Source organism: Ranitomeya variabilis, chromosome 2, assembly GCF_051348905.1.
Source record: "Ranitomeya variabilis isolate aRanVar5 chromosome 2, aRanVar5.hap1, whole genome shotgun sequence".
Classification (NCBI taxonomy): Eukaryota; Metazoa; Chordata; class Amphibia; order Anura; family Dendrobatidae; genus Ranitomeya; species Ranitomeya variabilis.
In genome coordinates this window covers 339,728,321-339,750,191 of record NC_135233.1, presented here as the reverse complement: position 1 = coordinate 339,750,191, position 21,871 = coordinate 339,728,321, and the positions used below count along the sequence as shown (strand labels likewise).

General features: G+C 39.6%; 1 protein-coding gene across 6 annotated transcripts in view; it reads left to right on the top strand.

Annotated features, from left to right (window-relative positions):
- HTR2C (5-hydroxytryptamine receptor 2C) overlaps window positions 1-21,871 on the top strand; it is a 720,745-nt gene that overhangs the window by 196,732 nt on the left and 502,142 nt on the right. For 3 of the 6 annotated variants that reach the window (XM_077285389.1, XM_077285391.1, XM_077285386.1), the window contains exon 2: window positions 347-484. The exons of 1 other annotated variant lie outside the window; for it this stretch is intronic. The gene's annotated coding sequence lies outside the window, so the exon portion shown is untranslated. Of the gene's footprint in view, window positions 1-346; window positions 485-19,430; window positions 19,527-21,871 lie in introns of those variants that run through there. 2 more of the 6 variants (XM_077285387.1, XM_077285388.1) reach the window with 2 other exon arrangements.

Genomic DNA, 21,871 nt, shown 5'->3' with positions numbered 1-21,871 from the left:
CATAGTGATTCAAGTATATTGTGTCAAGTACTGCTCATATAAGAAGGTACTGGCCCACTCTTGCACAGCAGCCCACCGGAGGAGTCTCCTGTTCTCCTATGGGCCAGTCCAAGTCTGCCAACACTGCTACTTTTCATTTGTTTTACGTCTTAAATCTCATTATTGCCGGAATCTCATTAAATTTCTATTCTGGTAACAAGAATGGAATGATATATTACAGGATTATTTGCAATTATTTTATATTTTATCTGATAAAGTGTCCAATCTACTATTGATGTACATGACATAAAGATCACAAATACAGTTAATTTCCATCTTTATAAGATCATTTATTTTATTCTTGCAGGTAAATATTTCAATCGGACATTGGTTACTTCAATGCTAAACATCTACAGTCAAAAAATACCTGTAAGTTGTTTAATTCTTCCTGAATCAGTGACTTCTGCAAATGAAGTATACCAGTCCTTTCAAGAGCCTGACAACCGTAAGTAAGCAAAACAAAAAAGGGATACCCTATATTGACAAAAATGTTCATTTTTTATTTTAAGTGTTTTATTGTAACTTTTATAGATAATATTATAACTAATTTTGAGCAATACCGTCCGATACTTGAAAGTATCGGTATCGGATAGTATCGGCCGATACCCGAAAAGTATCGGATATCGCCGATACCGATACCCGATACCAATACAAGTCAATGGGACACCAAGTATCGGAAGGTATCCTGATGGTTCCCAGGGTCTGAAGGAGAGGAAACTCTCCTTCAGGCTGTGGGATCCATATTAATGTGTAAAATAAAGAATTAAAATAAAAAATATTGATATACTCACCTCTCCGGAGGCCCCTGCACCTCACCGCTGTTAACCGGCAGCCTTCTTTGCTTAAAATGAGCGCGTTTAGGGCCTTCCATGACGTCACGGCTTCTGATTGGTCGTGTGCTGCTCATGTGACCGCCACGCGACCAATCACAAGCCGCGACGTCATTCTCAGGTCCTAAATTCCTAGAATTCAATTATAATATGCAATGAAAAAAAAGTATTTCAAGGTTTTTCTACTGATCAAACACTAAAAAGAAAAAAGACAGACAACGCTGAGATGACTCAGGGAGGACATCCGAGCGCTGTCCAAGTTTTTTCACTGAGCATTTCACGTGAATGAGGAAGTTTGAACCACAAATTGGATCAAAAATGTAATTGTCTTGATTAATTTTTTTGACAATCAATCTTTAGTGCAAGCATAAAAAAAGACTTTTGAACATGCCAATAGAGTGTTGTGGGTATAAGTTCTATCTGTGCGAAACCTGGATAAAACATGCATGTGAAACATGAATGTCTGAACAAGTCCTTATGTTGTGTATTTATCTATAAACAAGCAGAGGGGAATTTATCAAAACTTAGAAAAATTTGTCAACACTGTTTGAGGAAGGAATTACAACTTTCTTGCTAATTTGCACAGTTCTTCAAATTTATGAAAAGCGTGTGTAATCTTGACATCGTTAGAAATGCAAAAAAGGTTTAAATTTAGTGATGAGCGAGTGTACTCATTGCTCAGGTTTTCCCGAGCACGCTCGGGTGTCCTCCATGTATGACTGCTCAGAGATTTCGTTTTCATTGTGGCAGCTGAATGATTTACAGCTACTAACCAGCCTGAGTACATGTGGGGGTTGCCTGGTTGCTGGGGAATCCCCACATGGGGGTTGCCATAAAAAAACAACTAAAAATTAAAAATCAAGACCTGTGTTAAAAAAATGTATTTTGTGGAGATGTGATGAATCATTCTAACAAGTGTTTAACAAGTAATAGCAATAGAGCTTACACAGAACTTATAGTAATTCAGAACTTGCTCTTCTTCTGGATTTGCTTTTCTTTCTACCAAATCAGATAAATAATCATGCTATCGAATATGACAAATATCTAGGCATGGGGGCTCCAAATCTGATTATTTCACAGTTGCTCCATGATGCGCTTGGTGTTACCATGATGGTTGATTCTCTGCTGGTTGGCTAGGATGAGATTTGCAAGCAGTCGGCCCCCTTCTTGTCTACAATGAAATCCACATAGCACAAACAGGAGAGAAGTAAAAGGATTTGTATTGTTTATAGGATTTTACTGCAGAAGTTCGCAGATAATTATCTGTCAGGCAGCAAAAACCCCACTATAGAGCACAGAGTTTACAAAGGGGAAATTGTAACTAGACCAAACTGACAAAATGCAAACTTTTTTTAAAAGAAAATCATTCCAGCTTATCAAATTTGGATGACAGAATTCCAAGCACTTGGCGTGTAAACTTTGCTAAACTTCCTAAGGCAGTGTTTATTTCATATAACAGAAACATTTGCTGTACTCTACTATAGAAAAATATTACAGAGTGAAAAATTTTCAAGAGAATTGGCCAAAAGTAGTGTTGAGCATTCCGATACCGCAAGTATCGGGTATCGGCCGATATTTGCTGTATCGGAATTCCGATACCGAGATCCGATACTTTTGTGATATCGGGAATCGGTATCGGGATCGATATTAATGTGTAAAATCAAGAATAAAAATAAAAAAAATTGATATACTCACCTCTCCGGCGCAGCCTGCACCTTACCGAAGTAACCGGCAGCTTCCGCTCATAAGAATAAGCGCTTGAAAGTCCTTAGATGACGTCGCGGCCTGTGATTGGTCGCGGAGCGGTCACGTGACCGCAACGCGACCAATCACAAGCAGTGACGTCATCTAAGGTCTTTCAAGCGCTTGAAAGACCTTAGATGACGTCGTGGCTTATGATTGGTCGCGTGGCGGTCACGTGACCGCTCCGCGACCAATCACAGGCCGCGACATCATCTAAGGACTTTCAAGCGCTCATTCTTATGAACGGAGGCTGGCGGTTACAACCAGGGCGCGTCAGAGGGTGAGTATATCAATATTTTTTATTTTTATTCTTTATTTTACACATTAATATGGATCCCAGGGCCTGAAGGGGAGTTTCCTCTCCTTCAGACCCTGGGAACCATCAGGATACCTTCCGATACTTGGTGTCCCATTGACTTGTATTGGTATCGGGTATCGGTATCAGCGATATCTGATACTTTTCGGGTATCGGCCGATACTATCCGATACCGATACTTTTAAGTATCGGACGGTATCGCTCAACACTAGTCAAAAGTTACATACAAATCAATGTAAACGAAACAATAGAATAACCTTAAACTTAACTTTTATCTAGTTAGATATGATCTGTCTTATCAACTTTCCTAAAATGTCTGTTTTAGTAAATACTTTTATTCCGTATTAAATAACATTTGTACCATTCCTCTAATATTCCTCCTAGAAATGAGTGAACAAATTGACTGGGGCTAGATTTTACCATAAAACTTGTCTATATGGTGTGCAAACCAGTTATATTCTGTTTTGAAATTATGCTTTTTATCCCCATAGTTTATTATTATTATTAGTCACAACTGCCAGATAACTAGTTGATATTGGCCTTAATTATGCATCGGATTCTTTCCAAGAACCTGGGATTTTGTATTATATCGTGTAGGATATGCGCACATCCAAACAGAGTTGCTTTCTGCAGTTGACTGATGGTGATTTTGGCAACATTGAATTGTATTTGCTTCCCGAGGATTTGGGGACAGCACCCAGTGTGCCGATGACCACTAGTACCGTGGCTGCAGATTTGTGCCATAGATTTTGAATTTCAGTTTTCCGGTCTTGATATTTTTCAGCCTCTTCCATTTCTTTCTCCTCGACCCTGCTATCTCCAGATATTGCTATGTTGATGATCCACAGCCGGGTGTATTGTTGGCCAGTACTTTGTTTGTTGCCATGCAAAAGTTTCAAAATATTTTCACATGTTGATTGACAACTACCTTTTCCACTGTGTCCTCCTACCAATTCTTCTTTGTGGGCAGCTGGTAATTTTTGCCAGTTCCAATTAATCAATTTTGCCACCACAGTGCTATATGGATGTTTTTTTACCTGAACTGAGCACATGGTCCACTGTTTTATTTGATTCCTTGCACACTCTGCATTTGGTATCATTATAACACTAATCTATCCTCGCATTTGTTCAAATGTCCTGTTCCTGTGCAGCTAATTCTAGCCCTTTGATTAACATTTTCAAAGTTCCTTTTGTAAGCCATAGCCATGTTTTTACGGGTTAACTTTTTACCCGATCTTGTCTAAAAATTACCCATATAATGCCTTCTTTATTTCCCCTTTTTAGTTTTGATACTCTTGTTTTGTCTGTTGTTTTTTCACCTAAATCAGTGCACTTTTTTTTGGCTGTTTTATGTAGTCCACCACTTGATGCTTTTCTTCATCAACTGTCGATATCATCGACATTGTTTGAGCTGTGATAGTCCCCTGCATCCAGATTGTATGGACAGGTACAATATATTGACATCACCATCAGGGTATAATCATAATTATTAGAAGTTTTATTTTTTTATTTAATTTTTTCCATTTTTTTAATACATGTGCTGATCAATTGTATCTATGGAAAGATAAGCAGGGCCTATGTAGCACGGTTCTATATCATCTTCAATTTCTGACATCAGAACCTTTATTTAAATATTAACCACACACATATCAACCTTCAATTAGTTTTACTTTAGGTTTACATATAAACTATAGACTCTGTTAAGCTTGTTTTTTCTTTGCAAACTATACATGAAATATTACCTGATATGAAGCAGCCATGATTTTTGCTAGAACTATTTTTTCAGAAAATTGCCACTATTATATTTGTGATCTCTCCCAGCACGTGACTGTGTTTTCTACTCAGGAATATTTAGCTGACAGGTAACAATGAAAAGGTCATGCCTGCTGACAGAGCAACCCTATTCCTAAACTGCCACCAACAAACACAACTGCTCACACTGTCACTTTTATGAAGAAGCTGTGCAATTATTAAACGCAGAATGATGACCAATAGTAAAATGAAAAGTTCACAATGCTATTGTCACATGGAATATCAGTAATTTTGTTTATGTTTTGTTGTTTAAAGGTCACCAAGACAGTAAGCAAGAAGGTTGACTTAAATTAGAAAAAAAGAAATATCGTAAAATACTCAGAGATCTATTCTATTGACTATAAAAAAATACTGAAATCATTATAAATTCTATAGCGGTTCTTCAATTGGTATAATGGACATTATCGGGGAAGAATAGAGTCAGTAAGTGCTGAAGCTCATGATGTGGAAAAATTAAGAAATCAACTATTTGCTGTTGCATCACTCGTAACTAAATGTCCAACTGTTATTACAAGTAGCATTAGCACGAGAACGATGCATCAGCTACAAATAGACAGTTTCTAGAGATGAGTGAAAAAATTCAATTGGAATTGAATTCTGCTCACATGTTACAAAAATCAGCATTTGTCGAAATTCAAAATTTTTGGTAATTCATTGCCGTGAGGATTAGTGAGGAAAGTAGTGGCTGCTGGCTGCCATTTTTCTAAACTATGAAGGACCATCAAAAGGTATAAAAAAATGGAAAATCCTCATACACTCCTTACTGCTCACCTCTTCTGCCCATCAGCTACTCTCTGCCACCCATCTTATCCTCACCATAGCTTCTGATCCCCAGCCACCTGTGTTTGAATCCCCAGGCTTCTTACACTGAACCAGGCTTTCAACAAGGATATCATGAAGCCATGACTTTCTGCACATTTGGCAGAACCCTCTGAAACCTCGTGAAGCCTGGAAGTCCCAGCTGAGCGTGAGAGGCCTGAGGATTCCAACATATATGACAGATTGCTTCTATTTTTTTTTTTTTAGATATTGCATTTCTTATTCTTTGGGCCTGGAAAGACCACAGAGCATAATGAGGGACATTCAATTTGCAGAGAATAACTTCACCGCAAATCACATTTCCTAGGAAAAAACAAGCGAACAGGCAAATTAAATATACACTGACCTGCTCATTTGTAACAATTACAGATTCTTATGGAAATGGACTTTATTATATTTTTGCTCTGGATAGACTTTTTTCTACAAATGTTTTAGACAAAATTTTTCTTTAACAGGTTGTTGGCAGATGATTACAAAATTAAGTCTTAGGGGGTGTTACACTTAATTTTGAAGACCATTACCAAGTCATATACAGTATATTGGCTGCATGCGCATTTACAAATAATTTTCTTCTTTCTACAATATATTTCCAATTAATAATAAAGCAAAATCACCTTAGGTGCGTATAACATTTCTGATTCTTATTTTTGCTAACATCCTGGCAATAAAAATCGAGTGGAGAAAATCGTGATTGCAAGGTTTGTTGTAGTCTCTAATCATCAAAGCATGCAGGCCAGCATATAGCTATTAACTCAAAACTGTAGAACTTGACTGACTTGTTTCATCTTTCATCCAATTATAATTTTTTGTCTGTTTGAAAAACGCTTTTGTGTTTTGTATTATTAAGAATCTTTGGGTGAGGATTGGATCTTCTTGAGACCAAACTGAGCATGGAGTTTTATTGGCAATGCTCTATGGGAAAAGTTTCCAAATCAGTTCTCACTTGTGCCATGTAAGCAAAAAAACCCCTGTAAATTTACAACTTATGTAAGATTAGCAAGTAACTTGTGTAATATTAAATGATCTTATTTCTCTTAAGAATGTGATGAGTTATCAAAATGCAGCTACAAAGAAAAAAGAGGAGTGCCAAACATCACCACTAAATCCCAAATGACATTGCATTTTCCTCTCACACCATGGAGGTATGGGGGAGAGCGGACTGCCTGTACCCTCCCTTTTCCTGGTGAACCTTATCCTACAAGTATCAAGCTGTACACTGCCGTGATTTTTTTTCTCCACTGTGTGAACCACATGCCCTTTGGGGTAATCATACCAAACTTCTCCACAAGCCCTCCAGGACAAGCCAATGAAACTTCTCTACATTCAATCTTCACTCCTCATCAGCTGGATGAAACTTCCACCCCAGATAACCACCAATACACTTGCCCACAATTCAAAGGGACCCACACATCTTATATTAAAAAAATGTATTGTTCATTGCATAGAGATTCAATTAAAAAACTACGTTTTGGGCTTCCCCCTTCATCAGGAAAGTTAAAAGTTAATTTAGCCCTCCTTAACCCCTTTCTGACATTAGACGTACTATCCCGTCGAGGTGGGGTGGGCCCATATGCCCACCGATGGGATAGTACGTCATAGCGATCGGCTGCGCTCACAAGGGGGGAGCGCAGCCGATCGCGGCCGGGTGTCAGCTGGCTATCGCAGCTGGCATCCGGCACTATGTGCCAGGAGAGGACACGGACTGCCCCCGGCACATTAACCCCTGGCACACTGCGATCAAACATGATTGCAGTGTTCTGGCGGTATAGGGAAGCATTGCACAGGGAGGGGGCTCCCTGCAGGCTTCCCTGAGACCCTCAGAGCAACGCGATGTGATCGCGTTGTGCCAAGGGTCTCCTACCTTCTTCTCCCTGCAGGCCCCGGATCCATATATGGCCACGGGGCTGCATCCGGGTCCTGCAGGGAGGTGGCTTACCAGTGCCTGCTCACAGCAGGTGCCGGGAAGCCTCCACGAGTGCATGTCAGATCGCTGATCAGTGCACAGCATCAGCGATCTTACACTATAACATGATGCCCCCCCGGGGCAATGTTATAGTTTAAAAAAAAAATATTCAGATGTGTAGAAAAAAATTAAAAAAAATTCCTAAAAAAAAAATAAAAAAAATATTGTTCCCATAAATACATTTCTTTATCTAAAAAAAAATAAACAATAAAAGTACACATATTTAGTATCACCGGGCCTGTAATGACCTGACTTATAAAACTGTCCCACTAGTTAGCCCCTTCAGTGAACACTGTAAAAAAAAAAAAAAAAAACGAGGCAAAAATCAATGCTTTATTATTAGTGTTGACTGAGCGATACCGTCCGATACTTGAAAGTATCGGTATCGGAAAGTATCGGCCGATACCGGCAAAGTATCGGATCTAATCCGATACCGATACCCGATACCAATACAAGTCAATGGGACACCAAGTATCGGACGGTATCCTGTATGGTTCCCAGGGTCTGAAGGAGAGGAAACTCTCCTTCAGGCCCTGGGATCCATATCAATGTGTAAAAGAAAGAATTAAAATAAAAAATAGGGATATACTCACCTCTCCAACGCAGCCTGGACTTTACCGCCGTAACCGGGAGCCGTTGTACCTAAGAATGCGCGCTTGAAGGGCCTTAGATGACGTCACGGCGCTCTGATTGGTCCGTAGCGGTCGCGTGACCGCTACGCGACCAATCACAAAGCAGTGACGTCACCTAAGGTCTTTCAAGCGCTTGAAATACCTTAGAAGACGTCCGCAGCTTCTGATTGGTCACGTAGCGGTCGCGTGACCGCTACGCGACCAATCACAAAGCAGTGACGTCACCTAAGGTCTTTCAAGCGCTTGAAAGACCTTAGGTGACGTCACTGCTTTGTGATTGGTCGTGTAGCGGTCACGCGACCACTACGGACCAATCAGAGCGCCGTGACGTCATCTAAGGCCCTTCAAGCGCGCATTTTTAGGTACAACGGCTCCCGGTTACGGCGGTAAAGTCCAGGCTGCGTCGGAGAGGTGAGTATATCCCTATTTTTTATTTTAATTCTTTCTTTTACACATTGATATTAATCCCGATACCGATTCCCGATACCACAAAAGTATCGGATCTCGGTATCGGAATTCCGATACCCGCAAGTATCGGCCGATACCCGATACTTGCGGTATCGGAATGCTCAACACTATTTATTATCATACCGCCGAACAAAAAGTGGAATAACACGCGATCAAAAAGACGGATATAAACAACCATGGTCACCAGCGAAAAAATAAAAAAGTTATAGTCCTCAGAATAAAGCGATGCAAAAATAATTATTTTTTCTATAAAATAGTTTTTATCGTATAAAAGCGCCAAAACATAAAAAAATTATATAAATGAGGTATCGCTGTAATCGTACTGACCCAAAGAATAAAACTGCTTTATCCACTTTACCAAACGTGGAATGGTATAAACGCCCCCCAAAAGAAATTCATGAACAGCTGGTTTTTGGTCATTCTGCCTCACAAAAATCGGAATAAAAAGCGATCAAAAAATGTCACGTGCCCAAAAATGTTACCAATAAAAACATCAACTCGTCCCGCAAAAAATAAGATCTAACATGTCTCTGTGGTCCAAAATATGGAAAAATTATAGGTCTCAAAATGTGGTGATGCAAAAATATTTTTTGCAATAAAAAGTGTCTTTTAGTGTCTGACAGCGGCCAATCATAAAAATCTGCTAGAAAACCCACTATAAAAGTAAATCAAACCCCCCTTCATCACCCCCTTGTATTTATTTCCATTTTCCCATTAGGGTTGGGGCTAGGGTTAGGGTTAGGGTTAGGGCTATGGTTAGGGTTAGGGCTAGGCTTAGGGTTAGGGCTAGGGATAGGGCTAGGCTAGGGTTAGGGCTAGGGCTAGGGTTAGGGTTGGGGCTAGGGTTAGGGTTGGGGCTAGGGTTAGTGTTGGGTCTAGGGTTAGGGTTGGGGCTAGGGTTTGGATTACATTTACAGTTGGGATTAGGGTTAGGGGTGTGTCAGAGTTAGGGGTGTGGTTAGGGTTATGGTTGGGATTAGGGGTGTGGTTAAGGTTGAGATTAGGGTTAGGGGTGTGGTTGGGGTTAGGTGTGTGTTTGGGATTAGGGTTAGGGGTGTGTTTGGGTTAGGGTTTCAGTTAGAATTGGGGGTTTCCACTGTTTAGGCACATCAGGGGCTCTCCAAACGCAACATGGTGTCCCATCTCAATTCCAGTCAATTTTGCTTTGAAAAGTCAAACGGCGCTCCTTCCCTTCCGAGCTCTCTTATGCACCCAAACAGTGGTTCACCCCCACATATGGGGTATCAGCATACTCAGGACAAATTGCACAACAACTTTTGGGGTCCAATGTCTTCTCTTATCCTTGGGAAAATAAGAAATTGGGGCGAAAAGATCATTTTTGTGAAAAAATATGATTTTTTATTTTTATGGCTCTACATTATAAACTTCTGTGAAGCACTTGGTGGGTAAAAGTGCTCACCACACATCTAGATAAGTTCCTTAGGGGGTCTACTTTCCAAAATGGTGTTACTTGTGTGGGGGTTTCAATGTTTAGGCACATCAGGGGTTTCCAAACGCAACATGGCTTCCCATCTCAATTCCAGTCAATTTTGCATTGAAAAGTCAAATGGCGCTCCTTCCCTCCCGAGCTCTGCCATGTGCCCAAACAGTGGTTCACCCTCACATATAGGGTATCAGCGTACTCAGGATAAATTGTAAAACAACGTTTTGGGTCCAATTTCTCCTGTTACCCTTGGTAAAATAAAACAAATTGGAGCTGAATTACATTTTTTGTGTAAAAAAGTTAAATGTTCATTTTTTTAAAACATTCCAAAAATTCCTGTGAAACACCTGAAGAGTTAATAAACTTCTTGAATGTGGTTTTGAGCACCTTGAGGGGTGCAGTTTTTAGAATGGTGTCACACTTGGGTATTTTCTATATATAGACCCCTCAAAATGACTTCAAATGTGATGTGGTCCATAAAAAAAATGGTGTTGTACAAATGAGAAATTGCTGGTCAACTTTTAACCCTTATAACTCCCTAACAAAAAGAAAAATTGGCTCCAAAATTGTGCTGATGTAAAGTAAACATGTGGGAAATGTTACTTATTAAGTATTTTGTGTGACATATCTCTGTGATTTAAGGGCATAAAAATTCAAATTTGGAAAATTGCAAAATTTTCAAAATTTTCGCCAAATTTCCGTTTTTTTCACAAATAAACACAGGTAATATCAAATAAATTTTACCACTATCATGAAGTACAATATGTCAGGAGAAAACAGTGTCAGAATCACTTGGATCCGTTGAAGCGTTCCAGAGTTATAACCTCATAAAGGACAGTGGTCAGAATTGTAAAAATTGGCCTGGTCATCAACGTGAAAACCACCTTTTATTATTATTATTATTATTATTTATTGTTATAGCACCATTTATTCCATGGCGCTTTACATGTGAGGAGGGGTATACATAATAAAAACAAGTACAATAATCTTAAACAATACAAATCATAACTGGTACAGGAGGAGAGAGGACCCTGCCCGTGAAGGCTCACAATCTGCAAGGGATGGGTGAGAATACAGTAGGCGAAGATAGGGCTGGTCATGCAGTGGTTTGGTTGATCGGTGGTTACTGCAGGTTGTAGGCTTGTCGGAAGAGCTGGGTCTTCAGGCTCTTTTTTGAAGGTTTCGATGGTAGGTGAGAGTCTGATGTGTTGTGGTAGAGGGTTCCAGAGTAGGGGTGATACGCGAGAGAAATCTTGTATACGATTGTGGGAAGAGGAGATAAGAGGGGAGTAGAGCAGGAGATCTTGTGAGGATCGGAGGTTGCGTGTAGGTAAGTACCGGGAGATGAGGTCACAGATACCCTTGGGGTAAAGGGGTTAATATGCCCTTTATATACTCTCCTCCCCTTGATGGAAGTGATTTTCCCTACAGACCCAATATTCTGGATTCTTATATCTTTTATAAAAAAATGTAAAACTAAAGACTATACACCATTTTTGGGGGATAATTACACAAACAAACTTAAAGACAAAGTATTGTGAATTATCCTCATGAAATAAGCCCCATCTTTTTTTTAGCTATAACAACTAGACATCTTTTTATATCAATGGGTTTAACCCATTAGGTGGCAAACAGTCCAAAACATTTCCCTTCTGCATAGGGAGTTTTATTGGCAATGCTCTATAGAAAAACTATGCAAAACAGCTCTCTCTTGTGCCACTAAAGTGAATGATTTATTAACAGACTAACTACGTTCTGGCACTAGTTACATACAAATATAGGAAAGGTCAATTTGACTCAGATAAAACATTACTGTGATATCTGGGCAAAAAAAAGTGTAAATTGATACTGTACTTAAGATTAGTAAATAACTTGTGTATTGTTAAGTTATATTATTTATCTTAAGAATGTGATGAGTTATCAAAATGGTGCATTGTTGTTACCTCTTCTAACTCTAGCGCCGGGCTGAGCTTCTTCCTGTCATAACCCAATGCACTTTAATGACATCTCAGTTACTGGACTTATAGACCTGCTCAAGTGACTCTGTACTGCCTGAGTATTCAGGTATATAGCTTCTTCGACATTATTTTTCACTCTGTTATCACCCATATTTAAAGTATTCTGTTAAACTAAGCTCCACTCCATATTCTGGGCTCTGTCACATCTATATTGAGAGTCTCCTGACAAGATAATATATATATATATATATATATATATATATATATATATATATATATATAAGTCTTCATGTTGACTTGGTTCCGCACATACCTGGGCTTACCTTCATTCTAATCTGCTAATTTCCTCTTTATTGAGTCTCTAGCCTTGTTGTGATCTGCTGCAATTCTATTTTCCTCTGATGTGCTGCTATCACCAGTCTTTCTACGCATAGGCTCCAGCTTCCTAGTGGACAACCACTCAAATCCTCTAAGTGCTGTCCAGTCTCTTCAGCCTCTCTTGTTCCAATCAGACCGCCCTACTATGCCAACAGCATCTGTCCATGTTGCACATTTTTTTAAAACATTGAAAACCTATAAGCTGCTCAGAAAGGTACTCTTTAAAAATAACTGGATGCCTAATAAAATACAAAAATAACAAGTATTACCATGTGACGTTCCTGACAATATTACGCCATTGTAATAAATGTAATATTGAAGCTTCTTGATACAGGTGGAATGTGTCACACAGTCAATCCATGGTAACATCTGCCCAATATGATCCTGTACGGAGCCTAAGAACCTCTAGCATGATTTCCAATTACCTGAATTAGAGCTGTATTGAGTAGAGATTCTCCCTTAGTGGAAGAATTGATCATTGGAAATGTTGAAATATTTACAGTAGTGACTAGTGTTGAGCATTCCGATACCGCAAGTATCGGGTATCGGCCGATACTTGCAGTATCGGAATTCCGATACCGAGATCCGATACTTTTGTGGTATTGGGAATCAGAATCGGAAGTTTCCAGTGTATGGTTCCCAGGGTCTGAAGGAGAGGAAACTCTCCTTCAGGCCCTGGGATCCATATGAATGTGTAAAATAAAGAATTAAAATAAAAAATATTGATATACTCACCTGTCCGGAGGCCCCTGGACATCACCACAGGTAACCGGCAGCCTTCTTTGTTTAAAATGAGCGCATTCAGCACCTTCCATGACATCACGGCTTCTGATTGGTCGCGTGCCGCTCATGTGACCGCCACGCGACCAATCACAAGCCGCGACGTCATCCCTCAGGTCCTAAATTCCCTTCTAGGAATTTAGGACCTGAGGGATGACGTCACGGCTTGTGATTGGTCAAGTGAGCGGTCACATGGGCGGCCGCGACCAATCACAAGCCGTGACGTCATCTAAGGCCCTGAACGCGCTCATTCTTAAGAAGGAAGGCTGCCGGAAAGAAGCAGGGCGCGTCCGAGGGTGAGTATATACCTAATAGGAATATACTCACCCTCGGCTTCTTTCCGGCAGCCTTCCTTCCTAAGAATGAGCGCGTTCAGGGCCTTAGATGACGTCACGGCTTGTGATTGGTCGCGGCCGCCCATGTGACCGCCACGCGACCAATCACAAGCCGTGACGTAATTCTCAGGTCCTAAATTCCTAGAATTAGGAATTTAGGACCTGAGAATTACGTCACAGCTTGTGATTGGTCGCGTGGCGGTCACATGGGCGGCTGCGACCAATCAGAAGCCGTGACGTCATGGAAGGCCCTGAACGCGCTCATTTTAAGCAAAGAAGGCTGCCGGTTACCAGCGGTAAGCTCCAGGCTGCATCGGAGAGGTGAGTATATCAATATTTTTTATTTTAATTCTTTATTTTACACATTAATATGGATCCCAGGGCCTGAAGGAGAGTTTCTTCTCCTTCAGACCCTAGGAACCATCAGGGATACCTTCCGATACTTGAGTCCCATTGACTTGTATTGGTATCGGGTATCGGTATCGGATCAGATCCGATACTTTGCCGGTATCGGCCGATACTTTCTGATACCGATACTTTCAAGTATCGGACGGTGTCGCTCAACACTAGTAGTGACACATTGGTGCGCTGTAATGTCTGAGAAATGAAAGAAAACATTTAAAATGTAGTAAAGTTTGATTTACCTACTTTTCTTTCTTTATTGCCCTAGTAAAAATTAAATGTATATGAAGGTGAAAAAGATCTCCAAGACTTTCATGTTGTTTAATGCTTTCATTTATTTTGTCTTCATCTAACAAGAGTGTGTGTAATATAAAATGGCAACAATGTCATTTAGAAATATCATGGCAAGAGTCTTCAGAAATGTAATTATATTGAGCTATTAAGAAGACCAGCGGATAAAATCAATGGGGTTGTTGGAAACTTACATAAGACAATATTCATAATGTGTCACAGGATAGATGAAAGCAATAAAACCACTGATTGTATAAATGAATGCAATGTAATTATATAGCATAAAAAATGAAATCAGGGTCTTGCCCACCATTAGCAAAGTGTAATATAAAAATGCATTAAAGCATCTCATGTACAATGTTGCTTTGGTGCCTATTTACAGAAATTCTGAAGGCCATTTTGATCTGGGGTCACGTTCCTATACCAGTTTTGTAACTTTTTCAATTACTAGTAATCACAACTGCTGGATTAACGACCTTACTAAATCGTGAAACGTGATCAGATTATTTAGACTTCCAATAATTAGAGGAAAATGCTATCTTTAGCCTCCATTTGATGATTTACTGAAAAGTTATACTATAATCAATGAACTTTCGCATAGCAATCACCTTCAGCCTTATTATAATGGTGTCAAGATGAATTTGTCCATATATTTTTAGGAATGGATTAGGATTTTTTGGGTTGCTTTGTCAGTAAAAATCATGGCCACTGGTACTACTGCGACAATTGTTTGCCGTCAACACATATTCTGATATTCTCAAACCAAATTGGAGACGATAAAGCCACATTAAATTTACTGGCTTAACACTTTTGGGTACTCTTAATACAGGCAATGATGTCCTAAGATCTTGGAGATGTCCAGCCAATCTAGTTTGATCTGCAATCCAACTGTCTTGACAGTTTTTTTTTTATTAATCTTGAGTTAGTATATCAGCTGTAATGTCCAATGACCCCTTATTACTATTAAATATAAAGGTACTTAAGAGTAGGGTTGACCAATTTTTTAAAAAAATCTATGTTCTCCAAAATGCTGATTTTTTTTTGTATAATTCTCTTCTGCGAGAAAAAAATGAAAAAAAATATATAAAAAATAAAAAGAAGACATACATCTTAACCAATGATTTCACTTCTTGAAATCAAGCAGGATAATAATGTATTTAATTTTAAGGATCAAAATTGAATTGATTTGAATCCTCTGGGTTCTTTGCCAATTAGATAATGATAGTATGAGACTGACAGTGGCATTTAGATGAAGTTGTTAGACAAGACTTTTTAGTATCTTGCTAATTGTATAAATTTAAGTTTTTCCTTTCTGTTTTTTTATCTGAAATCAGTCAGTTTCAATTAGTCAAGTTCCGATCTTCCCCTTATAATTGTGTGGAAGCTTATTAGCTTATAAACAATTTATATCCTTGCATATTTAGAGGCTGTTGATTGTGTTCACTCTCTTATCATGCATTGTTAGAATCACCTGTAGATCCATGCTCGGAAGTATTTTGCTTAAATTACTGTCAAATCACTTAAATTCTTTAAATATCGGTTGGCTAATATATTGCTAACAGAATTGTTCTTGCAGCTAATTAAGGGAGCTATAAATCAGCCTTATTTCTGGCATATTGGATCCTGAATCCTATATTTTGTCTACAATGGATGGCCTTAAGGTAGTCATACCTATTAGAGTAATGTCAGGCAAAATTGACTTGTCAAAACCCAAGATAAAAACAAAATGAGAATAAACCCTCTAGTAATTAGCTAAGTAAATAGTAAAAGTACATGTAAGTAACATAGGTTACTTAGTTAACACTATTTTGATCAAAAAATGGTAAATGCCATGCCACCATAACAAGGTGCACCCAATCTGAATGGTCCTATCCTCTAGAACTAAAATCTCACCTAGTGTCAGCCGACCTCAATGTAGATGGGGACAGAGAAGGACCGAGCTCGACTGATCAGACACCTGGCAATGAGAAGCTATACATACAGTAAAGACCAAAAGTTTGGACACACTTTCTCATTTAAATATTTTTCTGTATTTTCATGACTATGAAAATTGTACATTCACACTGAAGGCATCAAAAATATGAATTAACACATGTGGAATTATATACTTAACAAAAAAGTGTGAAACAACTGAAATTATGTCTTATATTCTAGGTTCTTCAAAGTAGCCACCTTTTGCTTTGATGACTGCTTTGCACACTCTTGGCATTTTCTTGATGAGCTTCAAGAGGTAGTCACCGGGAATGGTTTTCACTTCACGGGTGTGCCCTGTCAGGTTTAATAAGTGGCGATTTCTTGCCTTATAAATGGGGTTGGGCCCATCAGTTGTGTTGTGCAGAAGTCTGTTGTATACACAGCTGATAGTCCTACTGAATAGACTGTTAGAATTTGTATTATGGCAAGAAAAAAGCAGCTAAGTAAAGAAAAACGAGTGGCCATCATTACTTTAAGAAATGAAGGTCAGTCAGTCCGAAAAAATTGGGAAAACTTTGAAAGTGTCCCAAAGTGCAGTGGCAAAAATAATTAAGCGCTACAAAGAAACTGGCTCACATGAGGGCCGCCCCAGGAAAGGAAGACCGAGAGTCACCTCTGCTTCTGAGGATAAGTTTATCCGAGTCACCAGCCTCAGAAATTGCAGGTTAACAGCAGCTCAGATTAGAGACCAGGTCAATGCCACACAGAGTTCTAGCAGCAGACACATCTCTACAACAACTGTTAAGAGGAGACTTTGTGCAGCAGGCCCTCATAGTAAAATATCTGCTAGGAAACCACTGCTAAGGACAGGCAACAAGCAGAAGTGACTTGTTTGGGCAAAAGAACACAAGGAATGGATATTAGACCAGTGAAAATCTGTGCTTTGGTTTGACGAGTCCACATTTGAGATCTTTGGTTCCAATCACCATGTCTTTGTGCGACGCAGAAAAGGTGAACAGATGGACTCTACATTCCTGGTTCCCACCGTGAAGCATGGAGGAGGAGGTGTGATGGTGTGGGGGTGCTTTGCTGGTGACACTGTTGGGGATTTATTCAAAATTGAAGGCATACTGAACCAGCATGGCTACCACAGCATCTTGCAGCGGCATGCTATTCCATTCAGTTTGCGTTTAGTTGAACCATCATTTATTTTTCAACAGGACAATAACCTCAAACACACCTCCAGGCTGTGTAAGGGCTATTTGACCAAGAAGGAGAGTGATGGGGTGCTACGCCAGATGACCTGGCCTCCACAGTCACCAGACCTGAACCCAAATCGAGAGTGAAGGCAAAGGGCCAACAAGTGCTAAGCATTTCTGGGAACTTCTTCAAGATTGTTGGAAGACCATTCCCGATTACTACCTCTTGAAGGTCATCAAGAGAATGCCAAGAGTGTGCAAAGCAGTCATCAAAGCAAAAGGTGGCTACTTTGAAGAATTTAGAATATAAGGCATAATTTGAGTTGTTTCACACTTTTTTGTTAAGTATATAATTTCACATGTGTTAATGCATAGTTTTGATGCCTTCAGTGTGAATGTACAATTTTCATAGTCATGAAAATACAGAAAAATATTTAAATGAGAAGGTGTGTTCAAACTTTTTGTCTGTACTGTATGAAATACCCAGCTAAAAAGGGGAGCTTCACCCCTGTTTGCACAAAGAAATCACAGCAAAACCAAAGAAATGAGCTGGAGTGCAAGTTGGTATATGAGCAATGTGAAAAAGCGCTTTCACACTGTAGATATTCTACAGACAAAATCATGATGAAAACAAAAAAAGCTTATACAGCAAATAACATGGTGCTTAGTTAACACTATTTTGATCAAAAAAGCATAAAAGCCATCCCACCGTGACAAGGTGTACCCAACCAGGACTGTTCTGCCCTCTAGTATTAAACCTCACATTGTGTCAGCCAACCTCAATGTAGATGGTGACAGAGAAAGACTTGGGAGAATTGACCTATGCCAAAGGGGTTATGGTCACAAAGTCAATGCTACTATATAATCTAAAATTTAAGGAGGTGTCTGGTGTAGTACAATTGTTGTCCAGAATTCAGTCGACAGCTATCTCATATGTATTTATAGTCTTTTGGGGCTGCAACCCATTCAATATGAAGAGGGTACAACTTGGCTTGCTTCAGGACCATGTCATCTCGCTTTCCTCTCATCGACTGACTTTGTAGAGAAATACTTTAGAACTTTTAAGCTCTTGCAGCAGCAAAATCTTATAGAAAGTAAAATATTGGTATGCATACAACTGAGTGAATGAGTAGTTGTCTCGATAAATGAATGAGTAGTCTGGAAATAAGCATCTATTTGGATGAAAGTGAAAAAGAATGCCATGTTGGTAGAAAAGCAAAGCAAAAGCCTGGAAAGCCTTTTTTTACATACAGGAAAAATATAATTTGACTAACAGTCAAAAATCAACATAAGCTTCTGTCTTTTGTACCTCATCAGAAGGACAGTTCTGCAAATGTACAGTATTTTGTTAGGTGTTGAGCATCTAAGCCAACAATAAAGTTGCCCACCTAACTATTATGTTTCGTAGAATGTTATAATAACCTGGGATTAACTGTCGTGATGGATGCAGAACATGACTCCACGTTGTCCTCATTGTACATGCTGTGTGTATCAGTCTCACTTACACAGCGCATGCAATGTGGACATATTGGATGTCAAGAGCAACTAAAATGTCTATTATTTTGCACTGTGAATGAAATGACTTTCAAAAACTCTCAATTTGTGAATGTTTTCTATGTAAAGTAAGGGAGCAGTTAAACAAGTTCTATGTGTTACCATTAAGCAGATAACCCTCACCATAATTGGAGATAGTGATGCTAGAGAGAACTTGGAGAAATTTTGCCACCTTGGATTTCTAATAAATACTCTCCACAAAATGATCCACTTTTACGATGTGCCGTTTCTTTTTTTTCATTTGGTTGGAATGAAATGTACATTTAAAGGGATTCACCAACAATTTAGAAAATGCCACCTCCACAAGCATCACGTAATTCAAACTACAGCCCATCCTAGTCACGTCACATGAAAGGATGTGTTGCAGTCTGAAGAAACACTTCTCCCGAGATTTGTGTCTCAACTGACAGATGAGCAGTTTAATAAACAGACATACTGTACTTAGGCGATATACTGGAAAAGCGTTGTGACTGTAGAAGAAATAAATATTTTTTCGCTGGTGATTCAAATTATGATATTGCATCGCATATTCAGCCCAAGAGACACTGAAGGTGGGCGGGCAACAGAAGACACCGAAAATGACCCAATGAAGACCAGACTAAAGATGATAAACTGGAGCAGGGTATGCAGAGGGACGATTGATGGCAAGGTGATTATAGTATTTTAATTATTTACATTTATTTTTCCCTGGCATCTGGAAAGTGAATAATAATGCACATTTGAGTCTCATCAAATAATATCCATTGCAAACTGAATTTACTGTACAAATTTGAGTGAGACTCCAAATTTGAATTTATGTAGATTTGTGATCACTAGGTTGGTTTATGTGATTCCTGATAAAGATGGAATAACTTTTTTAGTAAATCCCATTTTCAAAGTTCAACACCAACATTTCTTCGTTTCTAGGCTGAACATTGGTGCCTGATATTAAAGTTTTTTTAACAGCAGCCTGGCAGCTGGTCATGGCCCTGTCATTCATTGCAATTGAAAATAATAAGAAATTAACCATAAGTGTAGAAGTGACTAGACAAGTCAATGAATATGTATGAGCATAGATTTTTTTTTCCATCATAAAATATATTTGCATTTTTCCTAAATTGTGAGTTACTGGGCATGTCATGTGCATTCAACTAGAAAGTGTCACAAGCAGAATAAAATATGAATGTTCTATGCATGTAATGTCAACTGAATTATGAATTGCACTGTATATGTATATTGAGCAAAATTTGACATATTAGTGGTGGTTTCTATGTTATTTCTTTCCATGTATCTTTTGTGATGATCTGCCTTCACCTTCAATCTGTGTCGAGTTTGGACATGCTGCTCCATGGCTAATCAAAATTAGCTTAAAAGGAATAATCTGCTATGAGGTTTTTCCTACCCCATCTGCGAGCAACAGCATGTAGATGTAGAAACCATGATTCCAGTGATATGTCACTTACTGAGCTGCTTGCTGCTGTTTTGATAAATTCACTGTTTATCTCCTGCAGGACTATGAATGCTGAGCTGTGTATAACCCCACCCTCACTACCAGTTGGCAGTTTTCTATGTAAACTGTGCATAGGCAGAAATATGACAATTAGTGGTGAGAGTGGGGTTATACATAGTTCATAAATATAGAATACGTAGTGCAAGGTCACAGCACACATTAAATATAGAGTACGTAGTGCAAGGTCACAGCACACATTGTGATGTCATGATGGTTGCTTACACAGAAACGCTCTGGGGATTTATCACTTGGCAGAGGTAATAAGATTCACCAAGAATTGGGCAGAGGAAGGGGATACTGCAGAGCGGAGGGACCGGAGGAGTAAGCAGTATGGTGAATATAAGTATTTTGTGTCATTTCTACATTTTACGTTTATTGTTTTCTGGGGTCTGGAGAGACCCCAGAACATAATAGGCAACATTCATTTCCCTTAGGCTGGTTTCACATTTGTGCTCAGGAGGGCTGTGGAGGGCTATGTATTTCCTCCCTTCTTCCTCCCTGAAGCTCCGCCTATGCTCTGCCTACTTCTGTATGCATCCTGCGTTTCCCTGCATACCTATCTTTAACATTGGGTACGCAGGGACATGCGTTGTATGCGGATGCGTCCGCATATGGCGATTTGACGTGTTTGGTGACTGCACGGAAAAACAAAGAACTTTTTAGCACCGTTCACCGCTGCTGACTCACGCTGACATGTGACAGCATGGAAACCACAGCTCTCTGGCGGCAGCAATAATCTTACCATTGTAGTACGGCAGTGTTCACACCGTGCGGTAATGAGGTAGTGACCCAGTAAAGTAGAATACAAATGTCTTTATTGTCCAAAACTCACAAATGAAAAACGGTATGCTCCGGATTGCTGCAGGGGCATCAAAACAGTCCATATCCGAGACCGGTTGCCATGGGCGGCTTCACCACCGTGTCACACTGATGGGGTGCCAGGAATTCACTTCCCTTGGCTCTGTGTTAGCTTCACACACACGCCAGATGTTGCAGAGCCACCTGCTCTGCTGCTTGCAGACCAACGCTGACGCACTCAACCTTTTGCTGCAGGGTTTTTAAGTGGAATCTGTGGCGATGGGCCACTTGTAAGACCCAGCTAGAGGGAGTGAACCACCCCACTACCATCCTGTAGTTCACTCCAAAAATAAAAGCCCATGCCAGGTTTTCATAAATCTGTCTTGGCCAAATAGCTTGACCAAGTCCACACTTACATTTATTCTGCACTGCAACCACAGCTATGTCTGTGACTGCAATGCATTCCAGTGGCCTCAATACGCTTCTATGCACATCCTGGGGGAAACATACTGACCCTCGCATATAATTCCTCTCACTGTCTCACAACACTGATCAGAGGCAGTGTTTGCCGAGACGTTTTTATTGGTACCATTTTCGGGCACATGACATTTTTTGATCGCTTTTTATTACGATTTTTGAGAGGCAGAATGAACAAAAACCAGCAATTCATGAATGGGTGGGGCATTTATACAGTTCCACGTGTGGTA